Source organism: Cygnus olor, chromosome 1 (assembly GCF_009769625.2).
Source record: "Cygnus olor isolate bCygOlo1 chromosome 1, bCygOlo1.pri.v2, whole genome shotgun sequence".
Lineage (NCBI taxonomy): Eukaryota > Metazoa > Chordata > Aves > Anseriformes > Anatidae > Cygnus > Cygnus olor.
The window spans coordinates 94522716-94542825 of NC_049169.1; the positions used below are offsets into that span (position 1 = coordinate 94522716).

General features: G+C 44.5%; 1 long non-coding RNA gene across 1 annotated transcript in view; it reads left to right on the forward strand.

Moving 5' to 3' along the window:
• The window catches only part of LOC121076067, a 33313-nt gene extending 19792 nt beyond the window's left edge, over positions 1-13521 (forward strand). The window contains exons 2-3 of the long non-coding RNA XR_005823312.1: positions 9915-10068; positions 12963-13521. This is a non-coding gene — a long non-coding RNA (uncharacterized LOC121076067). The remainder of the gene's footprint in view (positions 1-9914; positions 10069-12962) is intronic.
• The last annotated feature ends 6589 nt before the right edge of the window (positions 13522-20110 follow it).

Below are 20110 nucleotides of genomic sequence, written 5' to 3' on the forward strand. Positions count from 1 at the left end.
AAATTAGGGTAATTATTCATATTGTCAAACATTTATTCTGCTGTGAACCGAAATACTTGATCGCAGTGACAGTATTGCAGCCAACACAATACAATGCAAAGCAGTAATAAAAGCCAAATGTATCCACACAAAAAAAAAGTCAGTCTGTGTCACAGCGATCTGTGATGAGTGTGAGAATAATCACGTGGCAGCTGCAACCAGGAGCAAGCAAAGCATGCAGCAAAGCTGAGCTCTCACGAGCATACTGCATGAAGGGTACGTTTTTGCTGTTGCATGACCTTGGTCAGATTGAGCTAGACCAGCAGATACAAGTGTGCCAAGCTGTACTGGAGCGTGTCCTTTGCAAAGGTGCGCCCACTCGAGTGAGGCCACAGGACTTGTGCAATCATTTGCCAGGTCCTCAGCCCTGCAGCACCCTGCGCATATGAGTTTTTGTTCTGTGTAGCTGGAAGCTGGTCTGGGTGTCTCCATGGAAATACTAGAAATAATGCCTGCCCATCAGGCTGCATTCCAGGTGGATTTAAACCTGGTATACAGCGTTGTAGTGAGGGGTCATTTCTGATGTAGGAGGAGTAAGTAGGTAGCTGACCAAGAATATGTGGCCCAGGGGAAGTAATGGAAAAGCACTGGAAGACTGGCGGGTTTGAATACAGTGGCTAACAGCCTGAGCCTGAGCCAAGTTGAATGGCTCATTGCACTCAGGTGACAGGTTCTTGTAGGTCAAGGGGAACTGGATAAGGAAAAAAGCCCGTGCAAAAGCTCAAGTTAATGCTGCAAGTGAAGGTGAACACTGAGTGTGAACATGCAGTGCTGCACAGAAGGGTGTACAGATACAAAAATGAGACACAGGGCAAGACAGTCCGAGGTATTTAACCAGTGAAAGCCAGAGCAAACCTCCCTGGTTTGGGAAGGAAAACTTACAGATTATATAGGTTTAAAGGTGGATCCTATGGGAAAAGCAGGGGTTACTCGTCTCTGAAAAGCAGAGGCTGTAGGAGGATATGAATTCCTAGCCAAGGACGGTCCATCTTGCTAGGACTTGCATGAAATTGAATCCACTGTAGAGGATTCAGACCAGAAGGGCTGCAGCTAATACACATGACATTCTGAAGGATTAAAAGGATGATTTTTCATGGGCCAGATTACATTAGGGAGATTGACGCTGTCATAACAAGGTGAGTCCTATTAGCCATCCAGGAGTATGCATGACAAATATGAGAGGTCCACTGGAGTATGAAATGTAGAGGCAGCCTAGCTACATGGGAGGAGCTGGTGAATGCACTGGTGGGAGAGAAGCCTGTGACTATACTGTTTATCTACTTAAACTTTAAAAACTGGGGCAGAGCTTGTCTCTGTTGTATGTTCAGTGTTGTGTTAGCCATATTTTGGAGCTTGTAGGATTGGCTTTTAGTTAACAAGTTCCAGCTCAAAGGAGGCAAATGGTGCACAAAGCACCCAAAATACAGCTTGTCGTAGGAATTCAATACTATTTCTTGATAGATGTTTTACCTTTTCATTTGAATGCTCTCAGAAGGGAAATATGTTGCCCTGATCTGCCAGATACCTGGATGATTAATACACAGCTGAGGTACTAAGTGTCTTCAGGTGGCCTCACAAAGGTGTCTGGTAAACAAGAAAGACAAAGCTGTAGCTCTGACATTGTGGAAGCCTTTGTCTGCTCTTTTTTTCTCCTATTTATCAACACTTGTGCATTGAAGAACTATAGCATAATCAATTATTATGCTTATGCCCCAGTCCATGAGATCAGGGCTTGAGCAGAATTCTCTTCTTAGGTCTCACCCTAACAACAACTCGATATTTGCTCTCTCCCAGCGGATCTGGGAGCAAGAATACATCTGTACATTTCTAACAACAGGACAACCATCCCCAACAACACAGCGTGCTAAAGGGGCCGTACAGGTACTGTACAATTTAGGGCCACGCCTGGTAAGAGGGACATAATCTGTTCGTTCACTGCCTCTAACACTGTTTTGTGCTTCTTAAATTCTACAAAGTCAGGAGAGGCTCCTCCTGCTGTGCACATTTTTGAGAGACCTCCAAATAGAACGACCTCCTTTTTTGCTCCCTTGGTGAGAGGACACCCTTCTGCCTACAGTGAAATGAAGCAAATAATAGCATCTGCAAGTCCAGGGGGCATCTTTCAGCACTGGAAGCTTACAGGTTTTGCCTGGTGTTTTCCCTCTTCCTAAAGCTCATGTTAATGGTTTTGACCTTTCCAGTAATTTGATTCCAAAAACGGTGTTGTGGCAGCTGAGCTCTGAGCTTTCATTTTGAAGAGAAGATTATTATCGCTCTGAAATCAAAGCAAAGGGCTGCTTGTTCAAGTCTCTGTGGAGATCCCCTCGTGTATGGAGATCTTCCTCTCATTCTCTCTGTGCCCTCAGCTGTGGGCCCGCTGTTAGGCCTTTCCTGTCTGCTTGGTCAACGTGAGGATACATTTGCTGCCAGTTCTTGTATCACTGTAGGATGGAAAAGCTCTAGGAGAGCCAAGCTGGTTGAATGTTTTGGGGCGATACCAAAGGAATCTGGTACACATGTACCTAGGATAGAGGTATGTGTGAGTGTGCGAAAACATCTGTTCTTGGTGTGCAGTGGTCAGAAGAACATTTAGGCTGCTTGCACAGAGACCGCCTTTGCCTGAAGCAGAAGCTGGCTCACACGAAGGGTCTCCTTCCAGATCTGGGTTTCCTTGTCTCCTCCCACAGTGTGAATAATCCATAACATTTCTGTGACTCAGTGGATTTGCGATGAAAATTCATGGCAATATTTTCAAAGTCCCAGTCTAATACCTGAGCCCCGACAGGATTCGTTCCCCCACATCTCTGGCATTTTGCACAGTTATGTAATGTGTCTTACTCACAGCACCGAAATCGGGAATATGGCCATGTACTGAGGAACAAGTGAAATTCAGAGTACAATCCAAACCTCCACCTTTGTTCAGTTTTGAAAACCTCCTCATTCTTGTTTGGTTTTCCGCCTTTTTTTTTACAATGTCATTTTTTGGTGGCTTACATTTGCAGATAGTTTGCTCTGCTGGCAGGAATAATTAAAGTCACAGCTTTATTTTTAACCTCTGCATTTGCCTTGCAAAAGTCAAAGTACTGTACAGAAAGAAAGTCCAGTTAGCTACTTCACAAGCCTGACAGCCACAAGCCTGGCTGTTTCATCCCCTCTTCTACTATTTCTCTTCCTCCTGTTCCCTAAATGCTTATTAAGAACAGCAATTGTGAGCAGAGGTGTACAAAAAGAGAAGTAATCTCACCCATACAACCCCCTAAGCTCATGGTTATGTTCCTTATATCAACTGAATAGAAAGCTGCTGTCCTCAGCAAACTGGCAGTAAAGATCATTTGGGAGCTCACTGCTCAGTGCAGAGCAATATCTGTTCTCAGTGCAATTTCTGGTTGCTACCTTATGGAAAGTGTCCTTTTTGCTGTGCATGACAAAGGTTGTTCTCCAAGGTTTGACAGAGCATTCGCAGTCACATGCAGACACCATGGAGCCTTGTCATGGGGCAAGTACGCTGGGGAATCGTCATAAGAGGACTGTTCAGATATTTTTGTGTCATATTCTGAGAGGGGAATTTACCTGGCTAACTGAAAGGTAGGGGTAAACCACTTTGCAGTGAGATCACATACATGAATGCAAATAGGATTGGAAAGCGCTAGGTGTAACCCTTGCATGTCTGCACCATCTGCCTTTTCTGGGCCGTAATCTCCTTTTTGGAGAGGTTGTATCAGCCACTGCTGCTGTCTCTAATAATCACAGCAATACTGACTGCGCTGCTCACATTTTCACACAGCCGTGATCTCCCACCGCAAAAACTGCCTACTTTAGGGCTGCAGCCTTGAAAGCAGACCCACCAGACCCACCTGCAGACCGCTGTGCCAGGAGCTGAGCAGGCGGGGAAGCCAGGGCCAGAAGAGCAGGCACGCATTGCAGAGCCACTGACAGGCTGTTTCACAGGTGAACAAACTGAGACAGATGGAGGGAAAGTGAACTGCTCGAATTGCTATGAGTAATGTCAGCGGCAATGCCCAGTCTTCAAAATAAGCCTGGCTTAGGCCAGGTTCTGTGCGACGTGCAATAAACTGGACTGCCACATCCCTGGGCTCCACACTGCTGCCCCAGGGAGATCGCTGCAGGCAGCTGGCACAGCCGACGCTGCGGTTGCACCAGTGTTGGCTCTGATCCGACAGTGCTCCTGGGGGACCTTCTCCTTTCTTTCTCCTGAGGGTGTCTGTGTTGACACTAACAAACAAAACAAAACAAAACAAAAAAACACCACCACAGTAGCTTATTCTTCACACAATAGGTGCTCTGTCTTTAATGTAAGTAATCCCCTTTGGGTTTTGATCCGGTTTAGCTCAGTCTTCACTTTCTGGGCACATGATACAGTTGGGTGACTGAATGATTTATAGGTACCACCTGGCAGGGGCAGAGACATTGACATTTGAAGAGTCAGTAATGATGAAACAAAGGCTTTGTTGTTTGCTGATGCTCTGAGAATAGGCACACCTCATGTTTCCCCTCTTCACCTTGTCCCTTTGTTACCATCTCCCAATCCACTCCAGTCTACATTTTCCACTCCTTCCTTCACTCCCTAGATTTTGCTGCCTGGGTTTCCTTGTTGGAAAGTGATGCTCGGGTGCTCCATGCCCTGGTTGTGCAGAGATTTCAGTAGACCACGAGCAAAAGTTGAAACAATCACCTTTTTTGCAGTCAGATGTATTACGGTGATGAATCGGGACTCTCGACAACCACTCCTAACTGGGAGCTCAGGGTGGACTAGCCTGCCCCATTTCTTGACCTCTGAGTAACCCTTTTCTGCCTGACTTCTTCTTTCCATTTCTTTAGATCTAAGCATCTGCTAGACCCCTGTCTCTGACTTGAGAGCATTCTCACCCATGAGCCCTGGTTTGGACTTTGACCTTCCTCGTAATCCTACTGCTTGGCCAGGCCCCAGGCTTGAGGAGACTGGTCAGTGGGCAGTCCACTCTGCAGGGAGAGAGAGGGCTGCGAAGGAGAGATGTGATGGAAATCATCCCAAATAATATTTGCCATTTTTGGCAGCTGTCCTTCCAGAGGAGTGATTTAATTACCCGTGATGTGATGTGTACCCACCCTAGGCCACCTCTAATCCACCAGTTCTTCTCGTCTCGCAGGAAAAATAATGGGATGGAAAAGAACCAAACAGATGAGCTTGTGTTGGGGCTAAGACTTAGATGGCTCATATGGCTCTTTCATGGCTCATATGGCTATGTCAGACAAACCCATGATTCATTGACTTGTCTTGTTATTCAGACTTTGCCTAGCTGTCCATCATCCTAGGAACCAGCTGGTTTCCTGAAAGCTAATTCTCCCTGCTGACACTGCCAGTTCAACCTAGTATCTTTGGAAATCCTAGGACACTTCTCACACTGTTTGGTAGGCTTGGACCTGGCCTAGATATGCTAGGAGGCCTTGTCACTGCTCTTTGAACAGCATGACCCTCTAGCAGCTATTCGGCTGAAGTATATGAATGCTCTTGGTGATGTGCTTCACTTTTAAAAAGAGAAAGACAGAGAAGAGCAGAAATACACACAGAAAGCTGTCAAATAATGAAAAACAAAGAAGTTTCTAAGGCTCGCTCTCTTTTCAAATTGATTAATTGCCATTCAGTGTTAATGGTGTATTGCTCACGTCTCCAGAAAAGGTAATTAGGAGGAAGGAGTTGCAGGTTTCGGGAGCTAGATGAGTTGGGAAGGATAAATAGCTCCATCCCATAGTAACACTAGTCAGTCAGGCATGTGCTGTGTGTCACTCAGTGGAGCAGTGCTCGCTCCACTGCGCAGCATCTGTGCCAGTGCCGACAGTAGTAGCTTCAGTCCTCTATTCCTGCCTTGTCTTCCCATGGTGACCTCCCCCTGCACCTTCACCCTTAGTATCAGGCTGCTTCCTGCAGCCTTGGAGAGTCCTTTGCAGGATCCCATCACCAGCCCCGTTTGGGGGATACCAGCAAACAGCTGGCTCTGCAGGAATATTCAAAATCTTTTCCAGATGCTTGAAACGTGTGCCTGAAAGCCACAGGCTGAGCAAGAGAGAAGGATGTGATAAATCAGACAGATGTTTTATTTGTCCTTTCTGACCTGTATGAGAGTATCATTATTTGACGCTGTGCTTTCAGAGCATGAGCAGGCCTTGCGTGAGCCTCAACACAGGAGTGAGCATAGCTCAGCTACCTGGAAGGACATACGTACTTTGATTTATTGTAGGGAGAGTAACAGAAGAGAATAAAACTACATTTCTCCCATTTATGGAGGGTTTGCTGTGTGTCTGCTGTACATTTTCCTCCCTTGGACAGAGCTGTTGAATGGCTGTCAGTACGCTGAGGGCTTTTAAATATAATAGAAAGCCAACCTAAACTTCCCTCATCTGGTCTGGATAATCTGACTGATCTCACCATTCCTGCCGAACAATGGAAAATTGCCTGAATATTTAAACATGTATTGTTCTTAGGGAAACAAAATGTTCAGCTAGTTTGGTTGCCTTAGCAACATCCACTTCTAAAAATACAAAAGAGACAATCTACAAAATAAGTGAACATGTAGAACAGGCAAGGAGAGAAAATGCTTCTTTCTCCCTGACCCAGAGCAACTGGGTCGTGGGCACGAAGTGCCTTCATTTAAATCTCTGTGAAGGATTTAGGGCATATCTTCACACACTGGTTGCACAAGTTTAATTTTAAGTAGTCTAAAACGTGACTACTGTTAAGCCCATGCAAGCCCCTGTGACATCTCTTTTATACTGGTTCCAAACTGATTTTTGTTGATGGTAAGTTTACGGTGAAATGAGCACAGAAAGCACAGATCCACCAGAAGTAAGCAGCAGGTCATCGGGGTGATTGCTGGGGGCTGGGGGATAGGGGTGCTCAAACTGTTAGAATTAATTAAGAATGAACAAAAGCCAACCTTAGACAGACCTTGAGAAGGAAAGAAAAAGAAACAACAACCAACTCCTTTGTGACATGACACGGAGAGGACCTATGTGTGTTTGGGGAAAGTAATGAGAAGATCATAGGTGTGACCCAAGGACAGCAGGAATAAAACGGAGTAATATTTCAGTTTTCAGTAACTGTGACAATGGAGAACACAGGACAAACACTGTATGTATAGAAAAGGAAATGACTGCATTCGAGATGAAACTAGAACGTAAGCATCTCGATCAGCTCCAGTCCCAGGGACCAGAATATCTCAGAATATTGAGATAGCTGGCATATGAAACGGCAAGTCTTCTAGGGCGGATTTTTAATTAATCTATCAAGTTGGTGGTGGCACTGTCTGACTGCAGAATAACAGATGCAGTACTTCTGTTATCTCTAAGAAAAGGAAGAGTGTAATCTAGGGAACTGCAGACCCACTCTTCTGACCTCCACAGTGCATACAGCCTTAGAGCCAATTTGTAGGAAATAATAATAAAAAATATGGAAGCAAATGAGCAACAACACGGTACCGTGCAATATTAGTTTGTCGAAGGCAGAGCATGCCAGAATATCTTGATATCTTTCTCTGATAAGGCAACTATTTTGGACAGGGAAAATGATAGAGATCTTGTCTGTCCCAGACTACAATAAATTATTTGACACGGTACCATATGCAAAATTAATAGCTAAAATAGAAGTTATGAAAAAATTAGAAGGCAGATAAAAAACTGGCTGATGCAGAGGCAGAGGTAGGTTGTACGGAGAAGGAAAGCATCAGGTTGGAAGAATGGAAATCAGAGACTGGCTTTGCTAGTGCATTAGCTTTACTATGCATAAATATATCAGCATTCATAACAACAACACTGTGATGGCTCGGCAGCTGGAAATGCCAGAGAAGCACAAAAGCTTGCACAAGTAATATGTTATATTGTCATCACAGCATGACTGTGAGCCCCAATGTGTTACAAATGTGAAAAGACAAATAGTACCCTACAACGTATCCAGAGAGAGAGGGAAGAATGAATAGTGTTATACAGGGCTCAGGAGACATCTGAACTGAAAAAAATGATGTGCACTTCTTGTCACCTACTTACTAGAAATATGTATTCCCGTGGGAACAGGTGAAGAAAAGGGCTAGCAGATGATACCGGGAACACAGAGACTCCTAGCCTACATGGAGAAATGAGGAGAGAGTGGCTTTTTCAGCCAGCAAAATGAAGGATGAGAAAGGCTGTATTTCCTCTCTATAAGCGTATCAGGGTGTAAAGATCAGAAGAGAGGAAATCATTAAAGGTGAAGGAAGAGTTTATCCCAAGAACAAATGGGTAAGAACTGACCATAAAGGGATTTAGCTTGGAAATTAGAAGAAAGCTTCTAGCCATCACAGTAATTAGGTTTGGGAACAGTCTTTAATGGTAGAAGCGAGGAAAGGAGCCCAACTTGCTTTGAGAAGGATTCACTTAAATGAAAGACAGTTTGTGCCGTGGCTGCCTGTAATGGCACTCAGTGACCCAGAATTTTCTAGAGCTATATTTGCTGAACCACGAATCAGTTTTGTGGCACCCATATCCAAGAGGTCATCACTTTGTGTAGACGTAGCCTGTGCTTTCAGCCACACCAGTACAGCTCAGGGTGCAAACCAGTGATTCACTGGTAAACACTTGTTGGGGAGAGAGTGACAGCAGGGAAAGGCAAATACTGTTACAGCAGAAGGCCCTTATCCATCCCTAGCACTGAGGAGCACAGGATGACTCCACACTTGCAAACTGGGGATAGAGCCCTGCGATACTGGTGCCAACAGATGAGCCAAAAGATCCTCTTGAAGACCAGTCATGAACCAGGCAGAGAGAAACAGCCCTGACTCTCCCGATCTGTTCCTGTTTGCTTTCCCCCATGAGCTGTGACTTCGTTGAGGCCGTTCAGATGAAAGCTGTCTTTTTTCTGGGTGTTGTTCGTCCTCTTTTATCGCTTACAAGGTGTTTGCCATTCTGTATTTATGCTCCTCATTTCATTTTGTGACAGTTCCTCTCACAGAAACTTTTTACAGAAGAAGAACTGATGTTAAAGCTGACAAAGTGACTTGCCTAAAGCTGCTCAGAAAGTCTGTGGTAGAACAGATTATCTACCCAATTCCTGCTCCCTGCCTAACCCAAAGCTGTTGTCTCTGCTACCCTTTCCTCCTTGTTTAACTGTCCACTTCCATTTTAGCCTGCCTCTCTCAAGCTCACTCCTAGCCCTCACTTCTCTCTTCTTGCCAGCTGAAGCCCACAGCTCAGGCGCCGCCCTGCAAGCCACTACCCTTTGGTGTCCCTTGGTTCTCTGTTTGTGCCATCCATTGCTCTCATGGTTGTAGATCACCACAGCAACAGCACAGCAGTGGTAAGGAGGAATGTAAAAACCATCAGTATTGTGGCCGTGGCCATGGCAATATACAACTACCAGCGGGAAGCAGGGCTTTGGGAGACACCCAGACAGATTTCTTGGTTTATACATTGGATAGATGCTAACACAGTAGACTTGAGAGATCTTGCTCATCAAGGGTAGAAAAACTCATGCAGTCAGCTCCCAGCTTGTGCCTCCTCAGCAGGCAGCTTTTGCCCTGTGTTTTCTCTGCAACAGTGCAGCCTCTTTCTCACCTGTGACCCCGTATACCAGGCACAGCTGGTGAGCATCATCAGTGATCCCCTGCGAAACATCTCAGGGGAACAGGTGCCACAGAGCAGGACAGAAACCTGTCATGCTGTCATGTAAGCCAGTCAACCACATGTACTCCCATCAATATAATGCACGGAAGAGAAACAGAGTTGGCAGAGAAGAAAGCGAAGGCAGCAGATACTGCAGTTGCTATGCAAGGCTGCTGAAATGATCTGAAGTGACTATTCTGGGGGGATCTATAATGCAAGGAAACTCACATGTGCCTATGTTTCAACAGGCAGCATGATCTGCAGCCCATCTCTACATGTGCTTCAGTCTGGAGAAACAGCTAATTATATATCTTCTACACTCTACTGTAATTATTATGTCTCCAGAAACAAAATTTATGTGCTGTCATGAAAGAGTCTGTTTATGCTACTGCAGCCCTTCAGGTGAGCAAGCTCGTGAGAGGCTGGTGTTTTGAGCAGGGAGATTTTCTCAGAAGTATTTTGACTCTTATGTGTTTAAGTTGTAATAAGAATGGAGATCTTTCTCATCATATGTGCGTCTTTCCAGTCAGGCAGTCTTGTAAGAAACTGTGATATGGTGAGCGTAATATCTGAATACACAGCCAGTTGCAGAGAATCCTGCATTTCACAATCTTCCTGTTACCGTCCCATTTGTATGGATGTGAATTTTGATGCAATTGCAGCAATTGCATACAAGGAAAATGACTTAGTTATGTATAAATGTGGTCAGTGCCATAAGTGTCTGAGAAATTATTAATCATAATGGGCCTGATTTTCAGATGAATCAAGTTAATATTTTTCTCAGAGAAAAGTGTGCAGGGCAAGGTGACTTAAGCTAACATCTTACCCAGCTAACCTTTATCCTGCAGAGAGATTAAAATGGATCCAAAGAAAATGTTATTAAAAGGAGTTCAGGGTTTGCTCTAACTATGCCAGAATTTTATATTCCTTTAGAGACTGCTATAATGGCCAGAGATTTGTATGTGCTCTCCTCTGTCTGTTCCTAAATAGCAAGAGAAGCAACAGACATAAAGCTGGGTGTTTCAAGTCAGTGCTTATGAACTCTTGTCCAAAGACCAGAGGTGACTGGTAAGACACTAAAGGTTATCTAGATAATGCTGTTAAAGTGCACACTGAAATAAAACTCAGATGCACATTCCTGCTCACAAACAACGACAGGAGAAATTAAATGATATTTTATTTATATAGACGGGAAAAAATTAAAGGTATGCACAAAAAAAATCCTAATTTTTAGTTGATTATAAAGGAAAAGCAGTGAGCTGTGACTTTTCTTTCATAACAACTGGATTGCTAAGAAACATAGCTACCCTCTGTCTCACTGCAACTCTTGATCGGCTTGCTAACTGTTTTGTGCCACAGGCTCTCTGACAACGATCTGTCCCACTCTCTCCCTTTTTTCTCCATCCTCTCTCCCAGCTAAAGAGCTCACACACTACAGTGAAAACCTGGGGGCTCAGATCTCACTGTCTCCACCACCACACTTCAGTCTTAACCCCTAGAGAGTTTTCAATTTTCTTGTTGTCACGACAGTTGAAGGGAAGCCCACTTTGTGCATGAGCTTCTGCTTTGCAAAGCTTCATGCAAAGCTTTCTGCTTTTTTTCAGGAGGATTCTTCCCCTCTTCCCTTAGCTCTAGTTCATGATTACCTGAAGGAATGATGTAGGACTCATCCCCTTTCTTCTGAGGCATCACATCCTGCTAATAGCAAGAGATTCTAACCTCATGGCCCAGTGGTCAAAGTCACTGAACCCATGATGTGATCCTCTCTCTCCTGCATATGTAGTCCTGCTTGGCCTCTTTGATCAGGCTCCCTAGCTGTCACACCCCCTTTTCCAATGGTGATTTCCAGCTGTTGGTTTCCTGCCACCCCTTCTCTGAACTGTGGTTAAAATAACTGTGGGAGTTCTTTGGCTCTGGGGACTGTCATCATAGGCTTTCATGAGTATCTGGTGATGCGGCAATGCATCACCTTACAGTATGGGGACACAGCATAAGAAAGAGGAAGGGAACAAGCAGGGAACTGAACTTCACCAGAGGTTGTGTCTGCTCTAGGGCACGTTGGCAGGCAGCCACATCACAAAATTGCAAAATCACAGACTGTTTGAGGTTGGAAGAGACCTCTGGAGATCATCTAGTCCAACCCTCTGCTCAAGAAGGCAGCACCGAAAGCACATTGCACAGGATCATGTACAGGTGGGTTTTGAAAATCTCCAGAGGAGGAGACTCTACAATCTCTCTGGGCAGCCTGTTCCAGTGCTCTGTCACCCTCACAGTAAAGAAGATTTTCCTCACATGCAGTGGAACTGCCTGTGTTTCAGTTTGTGCCCATTGCTTCTCATCCTATTGTTGAGCACCACCAAAAAGTCTGGCCCCATCCTCTTGACGCCTTCCACTAAAATAATTATATACATTGATAAGATCCCCTCTCAGCCTTCTCTTCTCCATGCTAAACAGGCCCAGCTCTCTCAGCCTTTCCTCACAAGAGAGATGCTCCAGTCCCCTAATCATCTTAGTAGCCCGCCACTGAACTCGCTTTAGTAGTTCCAGGTCTCTCTTGTACTGGGCAGCCCAGAAGTGGACACAGTATGCTAGGTGTGACCTCACCAGGGCTGAGTAGAAGGGCAGGATCACCTCCTAACACTCTTCTAAATGCACCCAAGGATACCATTGGCCTTCTTGGCCACAAGGGCAGTTTGTTGGCTCATGGTCAACTTGTCCACTAGGACACCCAAGTCCTTCTCTGCAGAGCTGCTTTGCAGCAGGGCAGCCTCCAGCCTGTACTGGTGCATGGGGTTATTCCTCCCTAGTGCAGGACCCTGCACTTGCCTTTGTTGGCATTCATGAGGTTCCTCTCCACCCAACTTTCCAGCCTGTCCAGGTTTCTCTGAATGGCAGCACAACTTTCTGGTGTATCGGCCACTCCTCTCAGTTTTGTGTCTTCAGCAAACATGCCAAGGGTGCACTCTGTCCCTTCATCCAGGTCACTGAATAAGTTGAACAAGACTGGATCCAGTACTGACCCCATCTGTATGTGTTTGTCTGTAGTTATACTTGGCTCATCTGTCATGCTCTCCTACACTGCTTTCCACCAGGCGGGAGAATCTGCCAGGATATAAAAGCTAATCTAGGTGGGGAGACCCCAGGATTTTCTCTTTTGTCAATTACAAAACCTACCCAGCTCATCTGTCACCACCTTTTTACGTACAGCTTTGATGGCAATTACTGATTTGTTCCTGAAACTGGGGGCAGATACAAGTAAGACAGTAAAAATGCCTTTACTCTTCTTCCCTTTGTAGGAAGGAAAAATGCTCATGAACCTGGAGATCCATGTGAGCAAGGCCAGAAGATGAGTGGGGCTCTCTGCTGAAGAAATACAGTTGTGCCTCATTGCTGCTGTTGCCCTCTGACTAGCAGAAAACGTACTGAGCTCAGGAACATCCCTGCAAACAGACACTGGTTCTTGCTCTTGCTTGTTCTGCACAGCCCCTGCCTGGGACCTGGTAGGAGTGTGAAGCCAAATTTCCGTTACATTAGAAGTGTGGATCATGAAATTTGGTCTGGGACAGGCTGGTGACTGTTCTCAGACAGCAAAAAGCTTTGTTTCAAGGTATTTAAAAAACATTTCACAGGGCCATGGGGAGGAGCAGGGGAAACCTTGCTTGTTCAGCTTTTCTGTCTGAAGCCAAAAACTTCCCTAGGGTTTCATAAGTTTTGGATATGGGGTGCATAATGTAACTGAAAGTTTGTACTTTCTGACTAATAAAGGATTTCCTCAGAAAAAAACATTCTAGGTAGCATTGAAGCACATGGCAGAATATCATGAATATGCTGCAATATTTAGGTTTAAGGTGAAATAAAAACCAAAAAGAGTGGATGAACTCTCATAAAATCTCTCCATTGCCACGGTTTTTAAGATAGCAAGTATCATTTTGTACTTAACATAGAAATTGCCTCCTGCAGAATACCTTATTAAATTTTAGCCAGCAGTGAAACAGCAGATGGGTAGCAAAATGCCACCTTGAGCTCATCACTCTCTGAGGTAATGCACCTTGCTTTAATGCATTAGTTTAGATAAAACACCACATCCACCATGCTCAGACCGTGAGCAGAGTCAGTTCTTGCAGGCTTACAAGCACAGCAGATCTCCAAAGCCAAACCCAGACTCTCCTGAAATGAGCTGAAGTTCTGCTCTGTCTTGGATTTCAGGAGAGCCAGGACTTTTTCCCCACATCTGCTTTCATCAGAATAACTTTTTTTTCTCTCCATGCTGCTCTTTACCCAGCATACATCCCAAACCACCTATCTTATCAGTGCCCTTTTCTCATTTCAATCCTTGGCTGTCTTCCATGAAGAATCACTTAATATGAATTACTACTTTACCATTTTGAAGTTACTTTAGATATCTGTAAGGCGTTCCATAATCTGGCTATGCTATGCCAGTTTAAATTATGCCATCTTAAACCGAGTCACTGTATTTGTTGCAGTTCCTCTCCCCTGTTGTTCTCCAGTCATTTCCTTACTCCTCCATTACTCCTGTGGCCACATTCTAGGTTCCTGAGAGAAACCCATCTTGAGACACTAAAAACAGCAGGATTACCCCACCAGGAGGCTCCAACCCACAATTGCCTCTCAAGGGCGAGTGCCCCCACTTAACACCCCAGCTGACATCCCCACCACTGTGTGCACCCATGGAGGCATCCCATCACCCAGCCCTTTGCATTCTTTCCAGAAAATCTGGAGGGGTCATAGCACAGCAGTGGGCACAAGAAAGAGTGCCCTGAAGGTTGCCTTTAAAGCCGTGAACTGATGACGTTGTCAGCACATAGTGTTCATTCCCAAGTCATGAAGTTTATTCTGGGACCACTTGAGAGCTTCAAAGGTCCGTCCTCTTGCCAGGAAAATATCTGTGCTGTTGAGCTCTCTTTCAGATTCTCTCCACATGCCATAAAGGAAATGTTCAGAAACCTAATCTGAGGGGGATCGGGCTGAGAATTCTCCTTGTCTCCATCGACATCATGAGGCACGAAATCTGAGGGTGCCGTAGGAATCAAGAAGCCTTTCTAAAGCAAATCAGCTGTGTCATGTGTCTCCAGCAGGGAGGCAAGCTCTCATGGGCCCTTTTTGCTTCAGACTGTGCTTGCTGGTACCCTGCACGCTTAGGAAGACGGACAGCCTGATGATAGGACTGCTGCTAGGTAAGCAAATAGGAATGACATGTTTTTCCCTTGGGGTAAGAGTGAAGGATGAAGGATGGTCTTGTGACTGAGGCACTGAGCTGTGACTCAGAAAAATAAAAATTTCTGTTCTCATTTCTATTGCTCAATTCTTGAGTGACCTTCACACATCACAACTACTGTTTCAGTTCCTGTCTCTGAACTGGGGAAGGTAATGCTTTCTATTTTCTGTTTGTCCATGTGTAACCTGTATCAGTACTCAACCTTTTGTGTCCAACTGTCCTCCACGGTATGTTTGTATGTCATTTAGCACAGTTGGTTCTTCACTGTGGATGAGCCTTTAGATGCTGTTTTGATATCCCTAGGTAGGAACAGGAGTGGAGCCTTGGGCACGCGTGGACATTGCACTGATCCTGACAAATTCCTTCTTCTGGCCCTGTTCTCACGGTGCATTTCAACTCAGCAAAAGCTGTCACAGTCTCTTGAGCATTGAACCCCTTGGTCTGATCTGCAAATAACTACCACAGCCTCAAATGGATAAACACCAGATGCTAAGCATTCACTGTCAGATGCTGCATTGTAAGTGAAGGCAGATAGTTAACCTACTTTGGGTACTTCATCTAGGATGTCAAGATGTGTCCTTAGCTCTGCAGACACAGACTTGTGGAGATAAGTCAAACTACGTAATCCTCATGACAAAGGGCTTACGTGCCATGATTTGAAAGGCCACAGAAATGCCAAATGCCTGACTATTTGGAAGGGAGATGACTGCAGCAAGGAAAGGTCTGTTTTAGCCGTGATACGTAAAATGCCTGTATTGTATGAGGAGAATACGTATCCTGGCAGATGGGTCATTTCCTCTGTGGAATATACTTGTTGGCAGGCTCTTTTCTTGGGCCACACAATCCCAAGCGAAGTCAGCTTTTGAGAATGACTTGTCACCAGAAGGAGAGCAGAGTGAAGCCCTGTATAAATGGACACCAGAAAAAAATATTTGAAGGAAGTGATTTTGTAAAATCCTGCTTCAGAATCCAAACCTGGCTTAACTCTTCTATATCCTACACAGAACGAAAGCTTTGGGATGAGATGAGGTGAATGGCAAGGGAAAAGCTGATGGAGGACAGCAGAGATGGATCTTGTGAAGAAACTAGATTGAAAAAAGGAAAAGGTACAAGAAGGTTTGGGAGAATGGGGTGAAGAAATGACATGGGAAAGTTAGTGAGTGGGTGGGAAAGAAAAGATGAAAGAAAATTGAGAGGAAGTGAAAGGAGAAAAGCTTTTCAGTGAGAATGTGGTGATGTATTTGTTGAGCCAGGTATACTTTGGTGCAGGCTTGTGTATTGCCTTGAATGGTATATCTGTGACCATCCTGGTAGATCTTGGGCAAGATTGTCATATACTTTCCTCTTACCTTTTGATCTGGACAGGGAGAAGGATGTTATTAAGGCCTAGGCCTCTTCATTAGAATCCCTGAGTCTCAGAGCAAGCTAAAACTAAAAGGTTTTGCAAACATGCTTACAAAGAGTGACTTTTTTCAATGTCTAGAATTCCTTAAAGTCTTGTCTATGGTTTGAATAATCCCTACAAAGCTATGTGATTTCAGGTATATCTTGCTGACAGCAAAGGCAGATTTAGGGGATGAGACAGTTTCACAGAGATACCATACTAGGCCCTCAAGGGCAGGGCCTTTTTACATGAGGAAATAGCTTTACAGGCCCTTCCTGTTATTTTTGCAGGCCAGTTTGAGACTCAGTTCTGACTTAGATATAGGGTGAAACTCTCTTTGCTTCAGCCTTCCTCCCAGACCAGCCAGTCACTGGCTCCTGAAGAGCTAGATGTGGCAGTTGTTGCCAGCTTTTCTTATTTTATTGGGAGTTTCTCAGCAGTCAGAGGTTTTGTGTCTGAGTTATGGGATTATCCAAGGGTCAGCTTTATGTTTATTTAATTACAGTATGTTTCCCCAATGCTTGCTGAGAAGAGCTTTAAAGCATGAAAATTGAGGTTTAAAAATGAAAGAAAATTAAAAGAGTGCTTGATTAAAAAAAATAGTTTTTTCTAGAATGTCAGCAGCAGCAGATGCCTCACTTGTAAGTTTTTAACAGACTGATTTTTTAAGAGATTGTGACAAAGGAAAATGAGACAGGAAAATGGTGGATGTTACCCAGTGTATTTGTATAATATATTTTCTGCAGTTCCACGGAGTATTTCAAGATAGCTCAGGCAAGCAATGTATGATACAAACTGTCAGATTAATTTCTTTCAGTTTATTTTCTTCCCAGAAGTTGTTCACTTTGGAACAGAGTGGCCAAAACAAGTGCAAAACTTTGCAAAAGTAATTCACTAATGGAAGTGAAGCTGAGGGCTTCCTAGCTTGGGGAAATCTGCATAAAGACTACATTGTGAAGTTGTCAGACTGGAAAATACCTGGATTGCATTTCCATCAGCACTCCTCCCTCATTTAAACAAGCTTTAAAACATTGTGGTATGCTTGACAGTGTGTCAGAAATTCTTGTGCCCAGCCTTGGCAGTCACCTTTGCCTCTGATTCCTGCATACTCCCCTGGTAACCCACACTATCGCCCTACACATCCAGGCATTTTGTTTGACCTTCCAGACAAGCAACAATGCCCAACCCCAATTAAGTATTCCTTAATTTAATCTTCGGCTGTGGTAGCAAAACCAATCAGACCCTAAAATTACTTCCTTGACTAAATAAGCAACTTCTGTTTACTGTTGCTTTTACCACAACATAATTTGTTAATAACCCTTAAGAGCCTTCTCTCTCAAAGCACCCCACTGGCTAGTACAGGCTACACCAGCAAAAGATTATGGAAATAAAATTGCAGAACGATGAACAATCTTGCACATAGCTTGAGTCCCAGCTCTATATACTGTGCCTAATATAATGAGTCTGTGAATCAAGACAGCATCTAGGAACTCTCACAGCCACACGACAACCAGTAAAGTAATTATGCTCGCTGCATGAGTTTCATATTTCACCCCACAGATAAACCCGCAGTCCCACTGAGCCCATGGGAGCAGCCAGCCTGTGGCTCCTCACCTGCCTGCAACCTGCCAGCAGCCCATGGGCAGTTCTCCTGTTGGGTCTGGGGGCTGCCACTACAGAGAGGGCAGGGGTGGCTTGAGCAAAGAGAGAGGAGTGCAGCCATCCAGGCCTGGAGAGAGGGAGACAGCAACAGCGCCTGGTGCAAATGCAAAAGCAAGCCACAGTAAAGAGAGGTGTAAAGAAATTGACAGTGGTGGTGTAGGGGTGAAGTTCTTGAAACCCAGAATTGATGATGTCCCACAAATAAGATAAAGGTGGACTCTTTTCCTCATTTCCTTTGTACTTGCGTAGACTCTATATTATGGCAAGACTCTCTTTGGCAGTGGATTTGTATGAACGATGTGGCTGTCCTTCACCCAAGTAAATCATATCTTGTTCTCAAGCATTTCCAAGTGGTGTTTGTGCAGTTCTGAAGTCTCAAAATCCTACTTGCCCAGCAAAAGTTTTATTTCAGTAATCAAAAGTAAGTGATTCTCCTTGTGGGACAGAAAACCCTCTTCAGGACTGTAAGTGTGTGGAGATTCCAGTGCTGCACAAAATAAATAAAATAAAATAAAATAAAATAATCACCTACTGCTCAGCTGTAGCTACTTTTGGATTGAACAGCAGCTGTTGGGTTCTGTGTGACACCATAACACACCAAATCAGTTCAAGAAATGGAAGACTGTCAAGCAGATGCTGCTAGGACTCTCTGGGAGGGAAAGCATACTAGGAATTTTGATTGAGGTACATCATTTCCTATAGTGACCCTCTAGAAAAGGTATTTTTAAATATTTTGTCTATTATTGCTTGTACAGTGCATCAAAGAGCATCTTCAGAAGTGTAAGAGTTATAGTAAATGGGGTTACATCAGGCTGGCAGCCAGTCACTAATGGGGTTTTCCAGGGCTCCATTTTAGGGCCAGTTCTCTTCAATGTTTTCATAATTGACTTAGATGCAGGACTCAAAGGTATTGTAAGTAAGTCTGTGGATGACACTAAATTGGATGGAGCCATGGACTCCCTCAAGGGTAGAGAGGCCTTGCAGAGAAGTCTTGACAAATTAGAGGGTGAGGCAATTACAACTGCATGAAGTTTAACAAGAGCAAGTGCTGGATTCTGCACCTGGGACAGGGCAACCCTTGATATATGTACAGACCAGGGGAAGAGTTTGTTCAGCCTAGAGAATTTTGGTTTGTTCAGCCCAGAGCAGAGCAGGCTGAGGGGAGGCCTCATGGCGGCCTGCAGCTCCCTCATGAGGGGAGCGGAGGGGCAGGCGCTGAGCTCTGCTCTCTGGGGACAGCGACAGGACCCGAGGGAACATCATGGAGCTGGGACAGGGGAGGGTCAGGCTGGGTGTTAGGGAAAGTTTCTTCACCAAGAAGGTGGTTGGGCACTGGAACAGGCTCCCCAAGGAAGTAGTCATGGCACTGAGCCTGCCAGAGTCCAAGAAGTGTTTGGATAACACTCTCAGACACATGGTCTGATTTTTGGATGGTCCTGTTTGGAGCCAGGAGTTGGACTCAATGATCCTTGTGGGTCCCTTCAAACTCAGGATATTCTGTGGTTATATGATGACTGTGTGATACCATGTAGGGGTATTGGTTCAACTCTTGAGCAAGGTTTCTTTAATGTCTCTCATCCAAGTAGTGACAGGAGTAACACCTGTCAGAGAGGACTGATAAGGTGAGACCACAGAAAAGAGGAATAAATAAGTATTATTTAAAGTCAGTGAGAGAATAACTAAACACAGCATGCTGAGCTCATTATTTCTAAAAATTTGTTATTAACTTAGTCAGAGAAACCAGTCACCAGGCAGGAAACAGCTCGTAAGCTGAGGATCTCTAGAAAGAGAAACATGGCATAAAAGTGGTTTGTAACTAATTAAACTGAAAAAAAATACATTTTTTTTTTAATTTAGGGTTCTCATTACTAGCAGGAAAAAACAAGAGAGAATGCTGTGGTAACTTGCAACTGCTGGTGTGACTAAGGTAATTAAAGAGGCCCATATGGATTTCAGACCACCCACCCACCCCAACCCTTAGTCAAGTCAAAACAAAGCATTAATTTTTTGAAGAGCTGCAGCTATGGAAAAATATAGGCCTTTAAAAGGCTTGTTATTAGACACTGCCAAGATCATTTTTGATAAGTATTTCTGTTAATTTGGCAATATAAATAAAACACCGAGGATTTTTATTACAGTGCATAAGGCAAGGTGGAAGATCT